The sequence below is a fragment of the Sinocyclocheilus rhinocerous genome, unplaced genomic scaffold (genome assembly GCF_001515625.1).
Source record: "Sinocyclocheilus rhinocerous isolate Xijiao unplaced genomic scaffold, SAMN03320098_v1.1 scaffold594, whole genome shotgun sequence".
In the NCBI taxonomy this organism is placed as follows: Eukaryota; Metazoa; Chordata; class Actinopteri; order Cypriniformes; family Cyprinidae; genus Sinocyclocheilus; species Sinocyclocheilus rhinocerous.
Window position 1 is genome coordinate 1,082,543 of NW_015645059.1, and position 6,000 is coordinate 1,088,542.

Consider the following 6,000-nt stretch of genomic DNA (forward strand, 5'->3'; position numbering starts at 1 on the left):
AACCTTTTTAAAAATAAGATTTTTACATAACAGTTGCTGTCACACAGCAACAAAATTGCTGAATGGAACACAGCCTTTTATTCTTTAACAGAGTTACAAATAATTCAAGCTGAAAATATAAATTTAATACGAAAATAGAGAAAACACTTTTACATACAAGATATAAATATGTAAATATAATAATAATAATAATAATCGTGTAATTACTGTAACAAAATAATCTAAATTTAAAAAAAGAAAACTATATTAATGAAAAACGAATCCAATAAAAAATAGATGCAATTCCCGTGCAATTCCAATTTGCAAACAAATCCAGGTATCCACAAAGGATCGTATTAATACAAAAAGCGTACAAATCCACAATGTCTAACATAGAAAAATCAAACGCAGCTAATTTAATACACAAGCAAGCAAACATGCTGCCAACGGTAAAAAACAACTTGAAAATCCTACAAATTCGGAGATCCAGACAGTGAAAATCTGCTGGTTTAGAGAGCAGAGAGCGCAGACACACAGCGATACACACCTCGGCTCTGTGCTCTGCCTCCCCACTGCCTGTGTTTTTTCTGTGCTCTCAATGGAAGCGATCGATGTCCTTGTCACTGTCGCGTTCCAATCGGAGCCAAGACTCTGTCTCACACTCACCATCAAACCCAAAAGCCAAGCGCTCACACACATGCCACGGTCTTCAATGCCAATGTTAACGTTTTACCACAAAAAAAACGAAAACTCAACTTTTAAGAATCTACCGATCTTACTATAAACTCGGGGACAATTCTCTCAGGAAAAACGTAAAGGGATTGAAAGGAGAAGAGAAGAAAATTTACGGGCAAGACAGAAGACACGAGTAGTTTAAACACGGAATGGGCTTTTTTGATGAAAATAGGAATGATTTCGGTCCTTTTTATTCCGGTTTTTACGTCTGCCACAGACACGAAGGAGTCCGGGATATGGCAGAAGAGACCCTCGGCTGCTGTTAAGAGTTCAATCCCTCCTATCGTTACCATCATCCGAGCCGCAGAGTGGAGAGACTCTTTTATACGTTGCAGGTAACAGAAATATACGAAGAAGCATCTTTTAGTTACCTGAGGTGAACTGTGCAGCTTTTGAGTCTATCTCAAGATACATGACGGAAAACACCGGTCCGGAGCGACTTGCGTCGTCGTGTCAAAACGTAGCCTTCGCGTTTCTTACTGTTACAGGATATATTGCGGTTCTCGACACGTTACCTTTTCGAACAAATGTTTTATAAAATGTTATGACTTGTATTGTTTGAGATGTAAGATACGCAATTTGGTCAAATGTAAGGAAGCCCTGCTGTTTGTGTTTAGCGTTTGCTGTGATGAGGCGAGTTCAACTCCAACACAACAGCCGCGAGCGTACAAATCTGTCCACTTTTTACTCCGTATCAGCGAATAAAGGTAGAAAATAGAGCGAAACTTAACATTTATGGCGGTTTGCTTGCAAAAGAAACGAAATGGAGTCTGGAAAAGGTTTACGGTAGATACGGTAGGACAACATCGCCTGACAGTTCGCGGCTGTTCGGCAAAACGACTGTTTTACAAACTGAGAGGAAAATATTTAGGCTGACATTTGTCGAAATTATATCACATAACGCCGTAATCCAACAGCGGAATAGCGCAGATTCGGCAGAACTAGTCGCGAAAGAAAATCAATACTCGACCTAAATTTAACACCAACTACTCAATAAAAGTTGAAGGGGAAAAAAACTTACTTTCTTCCCCCGCAGTTCCCTCCGCTTCTTCTCTTGATATTTGCTTTTGCTGAAGAAAATCACATCCAATGGTAGCGCAAGTAGGTAACAAAAAGGATAAAAAGAAAAAAAATGTAACAATAATCCTCCAACTTTATTGGAAAAAACGTAAATACTACAGTAAGAGGAGATCCTTTGGGTCCGCTTGTGTAAAAGATGTGTCGACGACTGCCTATCAGTTTCGGTTGTGGAGGGGTAAGGGAAAGGAGGTAAGGAAATGAAAATCCGATATGTCTTTATTCTGCTAATTATTATCGTTTTAGCCCTGTTTAAAAAAATGGCTGATTAAGTTGAGTGCGGATCAACAGTCTCCACATTGCAAATGACGCGCTGTTTCAACTTGGAGAGCCGAAGGGCTGTACAAGCCAGATTCCTAAAATGATCTAATAGGGGGAAAATCTTTTTCGGTGGGCAAGACGTCCTGTAACGGCCTGGAACATTTTGTGGGACAATAAGAGATTTTTATTTTTTTATTTATTTTTTTTTACTTTTTTTGAGTCATACCTGTAATCAAAGCTCTTTATTAATTTTTTTAACCAAAAATAAATACATTCAGAAATGTTCAAGACAACGTGTTATAGTAGCCTATGTCACTTTTAAAATATTAATTCTGCATGCTGTTATTAAAAAATAAGATTAAATCTGATTTTGTTTGTAATGCAGTCGGCCTAAATATCATGTACTTTTAGCAATGCTTCCTCCTCGATATTTTTTTGTTAAAGATAGAAATAATGAATCACTCGAGACGCTTCGATTTATGAAAATGTACAGATTTCAAAAAGCAGAAATATGCATTTGGACACTAGTGTTCCAATAACATCCGTTTGCATTGTAGGGAATAATTTTTTTTGTTTTAATTATATTAGAAAACAACACGACTGAAATGGCAATTTTTGCTATTCCCATAGTACAGTAGCTACTAAAAAGAAAGAATGAAACGCAACGCAAATGAAGAGAAAACATGAGAAAAACATAAATACTGTACAGGTGTCGATTATTATGATCTGTTATCCGCGTGACATGTAAAATGTCAATTTCTGAGCAGATTAAATGGACAAATCGTATCAGTTGTAAATTCTATGTATTTAAAATTATTTTCAGTTACTGTAGACTATTGTAGCCTCGTGTAGGCTATTGTATTGTAAGAGAACATGCAGATGTGAATATCATTTTGCTTTTATAAGAGATATTTAATGGCACATTGTATAACTACGCATTTCTTTTGCAAACAAAAATTATATGTAACGTTAAATTAAATTCAAATAATAATTCGCAGAATATTTATCGACAAGACAGTGTTAAAAATAAACCTCAAAAGGTACACTACTTGACAGTAAATGGGCCTCGGAATTAAAGCCCATAGTAACCTATGCCTGGCTTTGGCATATGAACTTTACATCCTTCTATTTCACTCATCAGGCGTTTAGTTCATATTCAAACACGCATGCAAATGCTCCGATTGATTAGCCAGTTTGGATCTTCTAAAATGTCGCCATTGAAAGGAGACCCGACAAGATGTTAATCGTAAAGAAAATCAAAAGATCGGCTCTCCTTTATGAAAAAAATCGAAGGGGTTGGAATGAGCGAGACTCTGTTTCCGGATCGCACGATAAGGATGCTATAACGGGGCTGTCTTTTCAGTAAAACACGAGCCCTCGGATTGGCATGTCTACTGTGGGTCTTTGGATGGGCGAGAGGTGGTCAACAGAGGCGTTACTTCTTCACCCCTGATCCACTGTTTCTAGTCCTCGGGGGACTCATGCCTGCCAGACCCAAGTGGTGTTTCGGTAGGATGAACGAGAGAACAGAAACAAGACCGAGACAAGCTTGCAATAGGACACGGAGAGCTTCAGATTTTACCTTCATATAAACGCAAAGCAAATGCGGCGGAGTAAAGGTTATTTGCCACTGACGACTGTATTTCTGCTGCTCACCGCGGAGGACTTTAAAACTATTGATTTAAAGGTCTCACCTCTTATGCAAGTATACTTTGACGGATACATTTAGCGTAGTTATAAGAGTTGTGCTGTCTTTTGAATTGTTTTGGGCTGTGAAATGGGGAAAGTGGAAGCTACGTGGCTGATATAGTGCTTATCTTAGTCTGAGCACTTTCAAATGTGCTCGTGTCCACCCTCGTACTTTCTGCTCTTCTTTCTCTCTGACGAACATCGCTTTGTTTGCGTATCATTTCATCTTAAATTAATTAAAGATTGTATTTTGTATAAAGCTAGCGATATTAAGCTAGGATATTAAGCTAGCGTGTAGTGTACAATGACTAGCATTTATCATTGGCGATTATCCTGTTTGTTTATTGTCAAATTTCAATGTATTTTCCTCATTTTCAGCTATATGGCTATATAAACAATATCACAAGCGTTGTTCGCTTTTTTATGACATTTTGAAGAATTGTCTATGAGACGTATCAAAAACTGCATGAATATTGATTTAAGTGAAATGTCAATAAAGCAATCATCATTCAATTCGCGACCTGTGATTTCTTATAATTGTCTTTCTAAAACGTACGATGTCTAACAATGACTTCAGGGTTTATTTTTCGGTTCTTTGCTCGTACTGAATGAGTGAATGACTGTCCTGCCCCACAAATGAAAGGCTTGTCCAAACCTGCTGGCGCCCTCTGGGGTCTGAGAGGTCACGTTTTGTCAGTAACTGACCCTTTGTAGCCGTATAAAACACTGTCCAAAATGCTTTGCTAACGGAGAATTAAGTCCCATTAAAAATTCTCAACTCTCTCACACACACACACTTCAAGAAAGTTTTCGCTATTTGTGGAAGACGGGAAAACCTCCGTGCAATATAACAAACGTAGCCGAACATGCATTATCAGAACGAAAACATCTAAATGTATTTAAAACAGAATTGATTAGCTATAAAATCGCTTTTCATGGCACTATTTGGTAAAGTCGGCAAGGCAAGTGTTCACAAAATTGATCACACTGAGAGTAAACAACAACAAAATAGCCATAAAAGTAGGCTACAAACTACGCCACAAGATTATTTATTTCAAAGTCAAAAGATAGGCTACCGATGTAATTTCCCCTAAAAGACAATTCGTTTCAAACATGTCCCACACTGGAATCTCACAGTTCTCTCTTAAAAACAAGAAGAAAAAGCTTAACATCCACCACAAAAATAATAAGAAAAAAAATCTCCGTCATCTGTAGACTATCCGATCAGCTCTCGTTTGTCTTTTAAAAATGACAGTTACAATAAAGCGACATATTTCACGTGCAATCTGTTTACAACATTATATTTTCTTTAGCATTATATATTCCCATCTCTTTGTTTATAAAATTCAGCTACAAAGAAAATAAATCGCTTGTAGTCTACCTTTGGTATAAAAGGGCATCCCGGTGTCCTCTGTCTCTCTGATGCTCCGCTTATAGCATATGGAATCTCTTTTGAAAATGCCTAGATTTGGCACATTGTCATTGAAAAGAGCGGAGCGCGGTGATGCTGGAACACAAAATGGGAAATAAGTTGGGGATTGGGTGCAGCCTCCCTCAATGCGGACTTATCTAACTTTAATTTCATATACCGCAATGACATGTCATTCAGAATGATTTGAACAATTAGAACGTTCTTGCGATTTTCAAACAGAGTAAGAAGTGCCTCGCACAATGCTTTTGCGCGTTCGTATATAGGCTAGTTAATATTTTATTAATTTGCTTTTATGTATAACACAAACAAATAGGCTACAAGATTGCGTGAACAATCTGTAAACAACGTCGTGGCAAAACCACTGGCAATGTAAAATCGAGATTCACAAATGCTTGTTTGTAAAACACTGGACTTTCGATCAATGTATTGGGACATTTCGATCGATTATATAAACGAAAATCCATATAGCCTACGACATGAGACCGGTATCAGCACGACTTTCACCTTTCATGAGAAACAAAACGAAGTGGCAGAGAGCAGTAAGAATATAAATAAGCGATTAAACTATATTTATTACATTAGAAAAATACAAAACAATAACATTTGCTAACAACAATATGCAATGTGTATCAAAAATAAAAATAAGGTTTAGTGTTAAAGATTTGTGAGATAAATCTGAATATTTTCGCCTACCTATTTCACTATGAAATAAAGATATAAAATAATTAATTGGCATGCTAAATGATGCTAGAGAGTTTTAATAACCGCCGTCAATATGATCATTCTATAATGTTACAGTTTAGATGTGGTAAATTCACACGAGCTCC

At 37.1% G+C, this 6,000-nt stretch overlaps 1 protein-coding gene across 4 annotated transcripts in view; it reads right to left on the minus strand.

Moving 5' to 3' along the window:
* Window positions 1–5,171, minus strand: part of LOC107705239 (zinc finger homeobox protein 4-like) — an 81,231-nt gene extending 76,060 nt beyond the window's left edge. For 2 of the 4 annotated variants that reach the window (XM_016508444.1, XM_016508441.1), the window contains exon 1: window positions 1,736–2,067. The gene's annotated coding sequence lies outside the window, so the exon portion shown is untranslated. Of the gene's footprint in view, window positions 1–827; window positions 844–1,735; window positions 2,068–5,122 lie in introns of those variants that run through there. The other 2 variants (XM_016508442.1, XM_016508443.1) reach the window with 2 other exon arrangements.
* Between the last annotated feature and the right edge of the window lie 829 nt (window positions 5,172–6,000).